The following is a 14,209-nucleotide window of genomic DNA, read 5'->3' on the forward strand; positions in this document are numbered from 1 at the left end:
TAGCCTAAAAGAAGCTTGAATTCTACAGCAAATCAAGATGGTTCTTTAGGACATTAGCCTGCCATCTTTTTGGTTTGCTGTCACTTTTCCTTGCCCCAACACCTTGTCTCTCGATTCACTGGCTTGTTGTGTGGTGAGTGGTACAAGCTTGGCCTTGGTTACATAATGACAGCTGAGTAGGACTCTAATATGCTAGATTGCTGGGCAGGGCTTTCAGGGATATCAGATCACGGTTACTTCTGTCTTCTTGTGATGGAGCAGGACCCTATGGGGCACTCCCAGGACAAACCCCCCAATCCCTATGTCCTCCACCTGCCTCTTGTTTGTAGAAAAACCTTAGTCAAAGAATACATTTAATCAGAGAAATGAGAAAATGCAGAAGCAAAGGAAAATAGTCAAACAAGATAAAATAATAATGGTTTGGTCATTAAGCAAAGTCAAAGACCCTTAATTCCTCCTCAAGGTCTATATATAATATTCTGAGCCATATCCTTTGAGCTGTTTTGCAGAATCTGAAACCCACACCAGGTGGAAGAAGTTAACTGCAGGATGACCAGACTGTAGTCTGACATAAGCTGCTCCATCTTACACAATTACAAGAACTAGCTTCAAGGAAATGGGAACAAACTGACCCTGGAACTGAAGGTTAACTGTACTTAAAACAATCAAGATGACGCTGATCAGATCACTGCATGACCAATTTCAAGATGATTGTCAGAGCTGACTGCGCTGTTCTTCACGTGGCCCCACTCGCCTGTGCGCCCCTGAAGCCCTCCTTTAAAAGCTCTTGCTCCCTGATCGGCGATTGGGAGTTGGTTCTTTGAGGGCAAGAGTCCCCTTTCTCCCCAGGAGTGCCAGCTTCCTCAATAAAGCTATCTTTTCTTTTATCCAGCACTTGTCTCTCAGTGTTGGATTCCTGAGCAACGAGCAGCCCCACCTGAGTTCAGTAACCCTCTGAAAACTTGAAAAGTAATTCATATTGAAAGAGGAAGGATTAGCTTACAACGTATTTCAGGATCAGAATAGCTCTCTCAGACGGTGAAACTGTGGTCTCCTGAAATTCCAAGGAAAGACAAACCATTCCTGTACTGCCTGAAATGTAAATTCTGGTTAGATGATTTACATGTTAAGCCATTTCAGTGATTTATACTACAATGTGAATAAATTTGTAAACCTTAAATATCTTTTCCTGGGAACTAGCTTTGATGAATAGAAAAGGCATGATAATATCTGGGAGAATGGGAAAGGAAGCAGGTGGGATGCATAGGACTCTGTTCTTGGATTAGCCTAAGGACAAAGGCAGATGTGGTAGATGGCTTATCATTTGGGGAACAAGACAAGGACTCAATAATTGCTGACAACATGAAAAAGAAAAAAGTTTACCTAAGCACAGCTTTACTTGTAACTGAATTTGCCACAACATAAAAATATTCATAAACAAACAGTAACAAATGTTTACCACAACTTCTTCTTATTCCTTCTAGATAAACAGCTAGAACTACATTTCCCAGCACCCCTTGCATTTAGGAGTCACCACATAGAGTTTTGGCCAATAGAATTTGGGTAGCAATGATGTGTACCATATCAGGTCTTGTCCATATAAAACCCTTCCTCCACAGAGAATGTTCTCTCTCCTCCATCATTGGCTAGTTGGCTGTTGAAACCCAGAGAAACCTGTAAAGCCACTGAGGTTTGGAGGTTTATCTGTCACAGAAGCTACTGAGACTTTAATATAGAAGTTGGTATCAAAAGTGGTGTGATCTTATCAAAATCAAAATGTGTGACACTGACTTAGCATTTGGTTTCCTGGCAACAGGCAGTGGGAAAATTGATACTGAAATCTGGAAAGATAAAGACCCATGCTATTCAGTGGCAAAACATTTGGTAAAGCCATTACCCTACACGAATTTGGAAAGCAGACAAAGGGAAGACAAAGTGTATCGTTCTAGGATGGAAAATAGAATGTTACTAGAGTATGTTGATTATTACTGGCTTCCCTTAGTTGGCTTTTCAGAGAAAGAGACAAGTTTAAGCAAGAATCGGCTAGTTTGCAAGCAGAAGTGGAAAAGCATACAGAACAGAACTGGGGAGCCTTCAAACATTGTAAAGACCAATTGTTTCTAGACTCTGCCCACCATAGAATGAAATAGCTGGAGTGAGAAAGACCTATTAAAAACTCAGTTCTGTGGCAAAAGTCTAGTGAAGGTGAATTTCCACCCAGATCTGATGGCCTCAATAGAACTGCCATTAAGTAGAGAGAAATAGGATAGTGGGGACAAGGAGGGTGGCAAAATATCAAAGAGATAAAACAGGCTTGAGAATTATATCTAGCAAAAAAAATTTGAGTGTGTTTGCTGGCACATGATGTTGACTGGAAGCAAACAGATGTGAACCTACCAAATTTTGAGGGAATTATCCTGCCAAAGAAACCATGAGTTTGGACTAATCTTAGAACTCTGGGATCACCAGCAAGAATGGGCAGGAAGTGAACTGTGAAAAGTGTGCTTTCCTAAAGAGACCATCCTCTCCCACTTTGTGTGATTCTTTGGAGGATAATATTTAGGAAAGTCTGTCTCTGAGATCAGAGCCAGGGGCAGCAAGAACAATGGACAAGGGAGTTCTCTCCAGGGAGATTTGCAGTTAAGGATGACCGAATTCTGGCAAATAGAAAGTGGGTGGATCTGCTGTGAACCCATTTCCAGATGTGGCTCATGAAAACTGTCCATGTGCAATTCTCTTCTTCTTTTTTAATCTGCTGATTGGTGGCATTGCCCAAGATAACCTTGGAAGCCAATGAAATATCAGAATTTTTTTTCTGTTACAGCAGTTTATTAATACTTTAACTGGTACACTGAACATCAAATTAGCCCCATTTGACCTCTCCCTTAAATACCAGCATCAGGCCTGATCCTTAGAGCCAATTTCTTTGTCAGTTAGTCTCTTGCTTACTATAACTTACTTATTATACAGTGAAAATCAACTGCAAAGGTGAGTGTAAAATCTTGAAAAAGATGGAGGACTTAAAGTCAGTGAAAATGATATTGAACAGGTGCTTGAATCACCTGCAAAGCCATTGACAAATGAGGATCTGATAGAGTTAAAACAATTAACAAATGAAGGAGAAAAATGACAACATGCTTCTAAAGAAAATGGTTTGAATACCAAATGATTAAGAGTTGTCCTTAGGAGAACTAAAGAAGCTCTCAAATATTTTTATAACAACAATCCTCATTATAATTGTGTAGTGAAAGTCCAATGCAGAGCTAAATTGTCCTAGCATGCTGTCATGCCCTGTGGAAGGACATTTTATGTTCCAAAAGTCAGTGGTTGATTTGTTCTTTGGTTTAAGTAATAGCATATAAGTGAACTTATAACCTAAAATAGGTTAAATTGATAAGCTTATATTCTTAAGTTTTAATTACATTTTCCAAAATAAAGTCCTTTTTCTGACACTGTTTACTATCAAGTTTTGGTACTGTTTTAAGTGGAGGAGGAGGACAAGTGTGTCTTCAGATTGTGTGCCATTAGAATTAGGCGGAGTTAAAAAAATGGAGAAAACAAGCCAATAGTGCTTGACAAGGATTGAGAGTCAACGGAAGAAGCTAATGAGAAAGGAGTTTGACAAGAATGAGTATGACATATGGCTTATCTGGTGCATTGTGATTCAATGGGTTATTTTTATTGGGTGTTTTCAATTCATTAGATAAAAGTAGCCATTTAACATAAATACGAGCACTATAAAAACCTCTCCCTAAGTTTGCTGCATTGTAGTCCATTCTGAGTGGTCCAACTGTTTCTGTGAAATATTATTTTTCATATGGCTTTAGGGTTTTGATGTAATATTTATTTGCTTACTTTCCAAGACGTGTTTTCTGAATATATCTTTCAAACATTCTGTCTTAATAGGACAATGAAACGCATCATTGGGCCTTCATTAGGATTCTAAAATATAGCAGGACTCTGCAATAGGGCTACTTTATAAAAGATTCCCACTGAATACAATAGACTACCTTTCGAGTAGAAAGCTTCTCATCTCCTCCCTCTTCTTAATTTGTCAAAAATGTTTAATTATTTTAAACAATAAGCTTTTATTTGATGGTAGGCCAATGAGCAAGATCCACTAAACTGTCTACATAAATCTCATATATAGGGAATTAGAAATCTTTCCTTAATGGAGCAATCAGTGGGTATATTAGGCAATTAGAATGACAGACTCACTTGCTGCAAATGAAGACTTATAGGTTGTTGTATAATTGGCATATGAACTCAAGGTCACAAGTAGAGGCTTTTTTTTTTAAGATTTTTGTTGCATAGTTTCACTGTGGCAGTTTGAGAAAGCGACTGTGTACAGAAATAAACAGTTTCCTGTTGTTATTCTGTTGTTATTTATTATTCATTATTTGTCATTTATTATTACATGATAGTGAATATCCTGGATACTACCTCCAAGGAGTTAGGTTCTGTTAACATATGTTGATAATTTCTCACTTAAAACTTCTTACCTATTAAAGACAGAAAGAAGAGAACAGCCTAAGGAGCAAGTCCTAAATAGATGTATCTTATTTAGGGTTTTGGAAGCAACAGAAAATGACTCTGGATAGTTTAAGCAAAAAGAGATACTTGTAAGAAGGGTAATGATATATCTCAAGAAGCTGGTGAAAATTGAACAGCCAGAATCAGGAAGGAAAGCAACTCAGTCACAAGTGGCCTTAGCAGAAGGGTGAGTGAATATTCTTTTTGGAGAGCTGCTTTTAACACCGAGTTCCAGGAACTGAGCCTATATTTCCCTGTATTACCTTTCATAGTCCTAGGAGAGATAAACTCATTTTCTAAGGAAAAATCAATCTAGAATTAGCCTGATCCTTGTGTGTCTGTGTAGACTACATTTGACAGCTACTGCATATTTCCTATTTTCAGGTTACATTTGCTGAATTCCTTTAACCATCCTTTTGTAAAGATGTTTTCCAGAACTTTTTCATCATCCAGGTTGCTTTCTTCTGAATACAATCCATTTTGACAGTGTTCTCAAAATGTACTGCTACAGATGTGGCTGAACAGTGCAGAGGATATGGGAATTCTTCCTTCCTTTGATCTGCTAATGGAATCTTATATTCCATTAACTGCCTTAACAACCATGTTAATCTGGTAAGCTCATTTTGAAATAGCAGTCAACTAATTTTAAAAGGTTTCTTTTTTGCTTACTTCTTTGTTTTTGTTTTAACATCTTTGAGTATAATTGCCTTACAATGTTGTGTTAGTTTCTGCTGTGTAACAAAGTGAATCAGCTATACATATACATATATCCCCATATCCCCTCCCTCTTGTGTCTCCCTCCCACCCTCCCTATCCCAAACCTCTAGGTGGTCACAGAGCACCAAGCTGATCTCCTTATGCTATGTGGCTGCTTCCCATTACCTATCTATTTTACATTTGGTAGTGTATATATGTCAATGCCACTCTCTCACTTCATCCCAGTTTACCCTTCCCCCCTCCCCATGTCCTCAAGTCCATTCTCTATGTCTGCGTCTTTATTCCTGTCCTGCCCCGAGGTTCTTCAGAACCTTTTTTTTTTTTTTTTTTCGTTCCATATATGTGTATTAGCATACTGTCTTTGTTTTTCTTTTTCTGACTTCACTCTGTATGACCGACTCTAGGTCCATCCACCTCAATACAAATAACTCAATTTCATTTCTATTTATGGCTGAGTAATATTCCATTGTATATATGTGCCACATCTTCTTTATCCATTCATCTGTTGATGGACACTTAGATTGCTTCCTTGTCCTGGCTATTGTAAATAGTGCTGCATGTACATTGTGGTACATGTTTCTTTTGGAATTATGGTTTTCTCAGGGTATATGCCCAGTATTGGGATTGCTGGGTCATATGGTAGTTCTATTTTTAGTTTTTTAAGGAACCTCCATACTGTTCTCCATAGCGGCTGTATCAGTTTACATTCCCACCAACAGTGCAAGAGGGTCCCCTTTTCTCCACACCTCTCCAGCGTTTATTGTTTGTAGATTTTTTGATGATGGCCATTCTGACTGGTGTGAGGTGATACCTCGTTGTAGTTTTGATTTGCATTTCTCTAATGATTAGTGATGTTGAGCATCCTTTCGTGTGTCTGTTGGCAATCTGTGTATCTTCTTTGGAGAAATATCTATTTAGGTCTTCTGCCCATTTTTGGATTGGGTTGTTAGATTTTTTTCATATTAAGCTGCATGAGCTGCTTGTATATTTTGGAGATTAATCCTTTGTCAGTTGTTTCATTTGAAAATAATTTCTCCCATTCTGAGGATTGTCTTTTCGTCTTTTTTATGGTTTCCTTTGCTGTGCAAAAGCTTTTAAGTTTCACTAGGTCCCATTTGTTTATTTTTGTTTTTATTTCCATTTCTCTAGGAGGTAGGTCAAAAAGGATCTTGCTGTGATTTATGTCATAGATTGTTCTGTCTATGTTTTCCTCTAAGAGTTTTATAGTGTCTGGCCTTACATTTAGGTCTTTAATCCATTTTGAGTTTATTTTTGTGTATGGAGTTAAGGAGTGTTCTAAATTCATTTTTTTTACATGTAGTTGTCTAGTTTACCCAATACCACTTATTGAAGAGGCTGTCTATTCTCCACTGTGTATTCTTACCTCCTTTATGAAAGATAAGGTGCCCATACGTGCATGCGTTTATCTCTGGGCTTTCTATCCTGTTCCATTGATCTATATTTCTTTTTTTGTGTGTCAGTACCAAACTGTCTTGATTACTGAAGCTTTGTAGTATAGTCTGAAATCAGGGAGCCTGATTCCTCCAGGTCCGTTTTTCTTTCTCAAGATTGATTTGTCTATTCCGGGTCTTTTGTGTTTCCATACAAACTGTGAAATTTTATGTTCTAGTTCTGTGAAAAATGTCATTGGTAGTTTGATAGGGATTGCATTGAATCTGTAGGTTGCTTTGGGTAGTAGAGTCATTTTCACAATGTTGATTCTTCCAATCCAAGAACATGGTATATCTCTCCATCTGTTTGTACCATCTTTAATTTCTTTCATCAGTGTCTTATAGTTTTCTGCATACAGGTCTTTTGTCTCCTTAGGTAGGTTTATTCCTAAGTATTTTATTCGTTTTGTTGCAAGAGTAAATGGGAGTGTTTCCTTAATTTCTCTTTCAGATTTTTCATCATTAGTGTATAGGAATGCAAGAGATTTCTGTGCATTAAATTTGTGTCCTGCTACTTTACCAAATACATTGATTAGCCCTAGTAGTTTTCTGGTAGCATCTTTAGGATTCTCTATGTATAGTATCATGTCATCTGCAAACAGTGACAGTTTTACTTCTTCTTTTCCAATTTCGATTCCTTTTATATCTTTTTCTTCTCTGATTGCTGTGGCTAAAACTTCCAAAACCATGTTGAATAATAGTGGTGAGAGTGGGCAACCTTGTCTTGCTCCTGATCTTAGTTTTTCACCATTGAGAATGATGTTGGCTGTGGTTTTGTCATATATGGCCTTTATTATGTTGAGGTAAGTTCCCTGTATGCCTACTTTCTGGAGAGTTTTTATCATAAATGGGTGTTGAATTTTGTTGAAAGCTTTTTCTGCATCTATTGAGATGATCATATGGATTTTCTCCTTCAATTTGTTAATATGGTTTATCACATTGATTGATTTGTGTATATTGAAGAATCCTTGCACTCCTGGGATAAACCCCACTTGATCATGGTGTATGATCCTTTTAAAGTGCTGTTGGATTCTGTTTGCTAGTATTTCGTTGACGATTTTTGCATCTATGTTCATCGTGATATTGGTCTGTAGTTTTCTTTTTCTGTGACATCTTTGTCTGGTTTTGGCATCAGGGTGATGGTGGCCTCATAGAATGAGTTTGGGAGTGTTCCTCCCTCTGCTATATTTTGGAAGAGTTTGAGAAGGATAGGTGTTAGCTCTTCTCTAAAAGTTTGATAGAATTCGCCTGTGAATCCATTTGGTACTGGGCTTTTGTTTGTTGGAAGATTTTTAATCACAGTGTCAATTTCATTGCTTGTGATTGGTCTGTTTATATTCTCTATTTCTTCCTGGATCAGTCTCAGAAGGTTGTGCTTTTCTAAGAATTTTCCCATTCTTCCAGGTTGTCCATTTTATTGGCATATAGTTGCTTGTAGTAATCTCTCATGATCCTCTGTATTTCTGCAGTGTCAGTTGTTACTTCTCCTCTTTCATTTCTAATTCTATTGATTTGAGTCTTCTCCCTTTTTTACTTGATGAGTCTGGCTAATGGTTTATCAATTTTGTTTATCTTCTCAAAGAACCATCTTTTAGTTTTATTGATCTTTGCTATTGTTTCCTTCATTTCTTTTTCATTTATTTCTGATCTGATCTTTATGATTTCTTTCCTTCTGCTAGCTTTGGGTTTTTTTAATTCTCCTTTCTCTAATTGCTTTAGGTGTAAGGTTAGGTTGTTTATTTGAGATGATTCTTGTTTCTTGAGGTAAGATTGTATTCTCTAAACTTCCCTGTTAGAACTGCTTTTGCTGCATCCCATAAGTTTGGGGTCATCGTGTTTTCATTGTCATTTGTTTCTAGGTATTTTTTGAGTTCCTCTTTGATTTTTTCAGTGATCTCTTGGTTATTAAGTAGTGTATTGTTTAGCCTCCATGTGTTTGTATTTTTGCAGATTATTTCCTGTAATTGATATCAAGTCTCATAGCCTTGTGGTCAGAAAAGATACTTGATGCGATTTCCATTTTCTTAAATTTACCAAGGCTTGATTTGTGACCCAAGATATGATCTATCCTTGAGAATGTTCCATGAGCACTTGAGAAGAAAGTGTATTCTGTTGTTTTTGGATGGAATGTCCTATAAATATCAATTAAGTCCATCTTGTTTAATGTATCATTTAAAGCTTGTATTTCCTTATTTATTTTCATTGTGGATGATCTGTCCATTGGTGAAAGTGGGGTGTTAAAGTCCCCTAGTATGATTGTGTTGCTGTTGATTTCCCCTTTTATGGCTGTTAGCATTTGCCTTAAGTATTGGGGTGCTCCCATGTTGGGTGCATATATATTTACAATTGTTATATCTTCTTCTTGGATTGATCCCTTGATCATTATGTAGTGTCCTTCTTTGCCTCTTGTAACAGTCTCTATTTTAAAGTCTATTTTGTCTGATATGAGAATTGCTACTCCAGCTTTCTTTTGATTTCCATTTGCATGGAATATCTTTTTCCATCCCGTCACTTTCAGCCTGTATGTGTCCCTAAGTCTAAAGTGGGTCGCTTGTAGACAGCATATATACGGGTCTTGTTTTTGTATCCATTCAGCCAGTCTATGTTTTTTGCTTGGAGCATTTAATCCATTTACATTTAAGGTAGTTATCGATATGTATGTTCCTATTGCCATTTTCTTAATTGTTCTGGTTTTGTTATTGTAGGTGTTTTCCTTCTCTTGTGTTTCCTGCCTAGAGAAGTTCCTGTAGCATTTGTTTTAAAGCTGGTTTGGTGGTGCTGAATTCTCTTAGCTTTTGCTTGTCTGTAAAGCATTTAATTTCTCCGTTGAATATGAATGAGATCCTTGCTGGGTAGAGTAATCTTTGTTGTAAGTTTTTCCCTTTCATCACTTTAAATATGTCCTGCTACTCCCTTCTGGCTTGCAGAGTTTCTGCTGAAAGATCAGCTGTTAACCTTATGGGGATTCCCTCGTATGTTAGTTGTTGTTTTTTTCTTGCTGCTTTTAATATTTTTTCTTTGTATTCAATCTTTGATAGTTTGATAAATATGTGTCTTGGCGTGTTTTTCCTTGGATTTATCCTGTTTGTGACTCTCTGTGCTTCCTTGACTTGATTGACTATTTCGTTTCCTGTATTAGGGAATTTTTCAACTTTAATCTCTTCAAATATTTTCTCAGTCCCTTTCTTTTTCTTTTCTTCTTCTGGGACTCCTATTATTCGAATGTTGGTGCGTTTAATGTTTTCCCAGAGGTCTCTGAGACAGCCCTCAATTCTTTGCATTCTTTTTTCTTTATTCTGCTCTGTGGTAGTTATTTTCACTATTTTATCTTCCAGGTCACTTGTCCATTCTTCTGCCTCAGTTATTCTGCTCTTGATTCTCTAGAAGGCTAGGGAATTTTTAATTTCATTTATTGTGTTGTTCATCATTGTTTGTTTGCTCTTTAGTTCTTCTAAGTCCTTGTTAAACGTTTTTTGTATTTTCTCCATTCTATTTCCAAGATTTTGGATCATCTTTACTATCGTTACTCTGAATTCTTTTTCAGGTAGTCTGCCTATTTCTTCTTCATTTTTTGGGTCTGGTGGGTTTTTACTTTGCTCCTTCACCTCCTGTGTATTTCTCTGGTTTCTCATTTTGCTTCACTTACTTTGTTTGGGGTCTCCTTTTTGCAGGCTGCAGGTTTGTAGTTCCCATTGTTTTCGGTGTCTGCCTCCAGTGGTAAGTTTGGTTCAGTGAATTGTGTAGGCTTCCTGATGGAGGGGACTGGTGCCTGAGTTCTGGTGGATGAGGCTAGGTCTTGTCTTTCCGGTGGGCAGGGCAGTGTCCAGTGGTGTGTATTTGGGTGTCTGTGAACTTATTATGATTTTAGGCAGCCTTTCTGCTAATCGGTGTGGTTGTGTTACTGTCTTGCTAGTTGTTTGGCAGGGGGTGTCCAGCACTGGAGCTTGCTGGTCATTGAGTGGAGCTGTGTCTTAGCACTGAGATGGAGATCTTTGGGAGAGCTCTCACCAACTGATATTACATGAGGCCAAGAGGTCTCTGGTGGTGCAATGTCCTGAACTTGGCTCTCCCACCTCAGAGGCTCAGGCCTGACACCCGGCCAGAGGACCAGGACCCTGTCAGCCGCATGGCTCAGAATACAAGGGAGAAATAAAAAAAAAAAATACTATAAAATTATTAAAATAAAAAAATTTAAAAATATTATTAAAATAAAAAATAAGGGCTTCCCTGGTGGCGCAGTGGTTGAGAATCTGCCTGCTAATGCAGGGGATATGTGTTCGAGCCCTGGTCTGGGAAGATCCCACATGCCACGGAGCAACGAGGCCCGTGAGCCACAACTACTGAGCCTGCGCATCTGGAGCCTGTGCTCTGCAACAAGAGAGGCCACGATAGTGAAGAGGCCTGCGTACCACAATGAAGAGTGGCCCCTGCTTGCCACAACTAGAGAAAACCCTCGCACAGAAATGAAGACCCAACACAGCCAAAAATAAATAAATAAAAGATTACTATTAAAAAAAAAAAAAAGCTAACCTTACTCTCAACTTCTCCCCCCAAAAAAAAAAGTCTACACAGATATTTTCATAAAATCAAAAGATTTAATATTAATACAATTCAATCACCTACTAAGCTTATGTTCATATTGTTACACTGAATTCAAACTGGTTTAATATAAGAAATTAAAAATAAATATGAAGTACTATTATTTTCATAAAAAAAAAACTAAAAAAAAAAAAAGTAATTAAAAAAAAGAGAGCAACCAAACCAATAAACAAATCTACCAATGATAACAAGCACTAAAAACTGTACTGAGATAAACATAAAAATCAGAAACTAGTCAGTTGCAGACAGCAAGCCCCATATCTACAGTTGCTCCCAAATTCCACCGCCTCAGTTTTTGGATGATTCATTGTCTATTCAGGTATTCCACAGATGCAAGGTACATCAAGTTGATTGTGGAGATTTAATCTGCTGCTCCTGAGGCTGCATGGAGAAATTTCCTTTTCTCTTGTTTGTTCCCATAGCTCCTGGGGTTCAGCTTTTGATCTGACCCCACCTCTGCATATAGGTCACCCTCTGGCATCTGTTCTTCACCCAGACAGAAGTGTTTTAAAGGAGCGGCTGGTTAGCGGGCTCTGGCTCACTCAGGCTGGGGGAAGGAGGGGTACAGAATGCTTGGTGAGCTTGCGGCGGCAGAGGCCAGCATGACGTTGCAACAGCCTAAGGCATGCCATGTGTTCTACTGAGGAAGTTGTCCCTGGATCATGGGACCCTGGCAGTGGCGGGCTGCACAGCCTCCCAAGAAGGGAGGTGTGGATAGTGACCTGTGCTTGCACACAGGCTTCTTGGTGGCTGCAGCAGCAGCCTTAGCATTTCATGTCCATCACTGGTGTCTGTGCTGATAGCCTTGGCTTGTGCCTGTCTCTGAAGCTCGTTTAGGTGGTGTTCCGAAGCTTCTCTTCTCACGCACCCCGAAACAATGGTCTCTTTACTCTTAGGCAGTTCTAGACTGTTTCCTGGACTCCCTCCCAGTTAGCTGTGGTGCACTAGCCCCCTTCAGGCCGTGTTCACACAGCCAACCCCAGTCATCTCCCTGGGATCTGACTTCCGAAACCAGACCCTCAGCTCCCAGCCCCCACCTGCCCCAGCAGGTGAGCAGACAACCCTCTCAGGCTGGTGAGTGATGGTTGGCACTGATCCTCTGTGTGGAAATCTCTCTGCTTTGCCCTCCGCACCCCTGTTGCTGTGCCCTCCTCCGTGGCTCTGAAGATTTCTCCTCCCGACCCCCTGTTTCCACCAGTGAAGGGTCTTCCTAGTGTGTGGAAACTTTTCCTCCTTCACAGCTCCCTCTCAGAGGTTCAGGTCTTGCCCCTATTCTTTTGTCTCTGTTCTTTCTTTTTTACTTTTGTCCTGCCCAGGTAGGTGGGGAGTTTCTTACCTTTTGGGAAGTCTGAGGTCTTCTACCAGCGTTCAGTAGGTGTTCTGTAGGAGTTGTTCCACATGTAGATGTATTTTTGATGTATTTGTGGGGAGGAAGGTGATCTCCACGTCTTACTCCTCTGCCATCTTGAAGGTCCTCCTTTGCTTACTTCTTTATCTCCTCCCAACTCCTCTCTACTGACCCCTTTAATACAGACTTGTTCAGTTAGGCCTTGCTTATCTATTTTGCCATGGTTTTTCCTGAAATATAACACAGGACTTTGTTAGATTTCACTCTTGTTTTTCCACCCAGTATTCTAAATTATATAGATGATTTTTATTTATTTATTTGAAATCTGAAAGTCATTTCTTTAAATAAAATCTGAAGGTTATTTCTTTAAATAAAAGATTTTATTTTAAAAGCAATTTGCCATACATTTGCAGACACTTTGAAAATACTGAAAAGTACAAGAAGAAATTAAAAGTTAGCTGTAGTCCCATTTCTTAGGGATAAAGTAATACTTTAATGTAATAATTACATCTCATTTTAGTTAATAGCTCCCTCTAAGGATATCATATTTCAACTTGTACAGTCTTCCTACTCCGTTTTTTTTTTTTTTTTTCGTTAACAAATTGACATGGCCCTGTGAATAGCTCCACAGGATTTTATATAGTTTTGCCAATCTCTTCTGTGATGACATGCACCAAGCCCCTCAGAGTCTGTATTGATTCATTATTTTCAAGTACCAAAAGGACTAATGGACAAGCAAAAACATCTAACAATCAACTGGTTGTTCTGGCCAAATGATGCAAAACAACCAACTTCAAAGTATTTTCCTTCCTCAATTGATGGGTCATTTGAAACTTAGCCCCATGGTCAAGAAACTGACACCAAACTTTCATGATAGGGATCTTTTATTTTTGTTTATACAAACCTGTTTACATATATTAGGGGATATTGTCTTAATGAGATTCCCCAGATCAGTGAGGATTCAAATCATTTTCAAATCAGGTTAAATTTGCCATTTCTGTTGCTTTCAACAGAGAAGAACAGGAGGTTTCTGAAGCTTGCAACTCAACTGATCCTCATCCTTTAGTGTTCTCCCCTAGCCAACAGGGTGTGATTCATGTGGCAATACTTTACGTAAAGCATGAGACCATTGTGTCCTTTAGACATTTTTGGGGCACAACTGTGTGTTGCTTAAGAGAGTGGTCCTTTTTTGCATGAACTCTGAAAAATGATCTTGGTGTAATGGTTTTTTAAATGGCAAACTGTAGTGTTTATTTGTACAAAAAGTCAGTGTGTGGTTATTTCTTTGCAATGAGCTAATTTTGGTTTTTATCCAGAATAAAATTGAAGTTGTGGCATAGCGTAGTACCAGATGTTAGAAGTCCAATTTTTTCTTCACAAAAACAGTCTACAAAGTAACCATGACAAAAGTCACCTCAGTTTCCTCATTGGTAAACAGATGATAAGAAAAATGAGCTCTAGTGGGGTTCCAGTAAAGCACTGGGAAGCTCAGCTGTATAGCAGTGATTTCCAGATTTTCAGTCATCGCAGTTATTGCTCTTTTGTACTCAAATGTCTGCTC

This window comes from Eschrichtius robustus, chromosome 3 (assembly GCF_028021215.1).
Source record: "Eschrichtius robustus isolate mEscRob2 chromosome 3, mEscRob2.pri, whole genome shotgun sequence".
NCBI lineage: Eukaryota > Metazoa > Chordata > Mammalia > Artiodactyla > Eschrichtiidae > Eschrichtius > Eschrichtius robustus.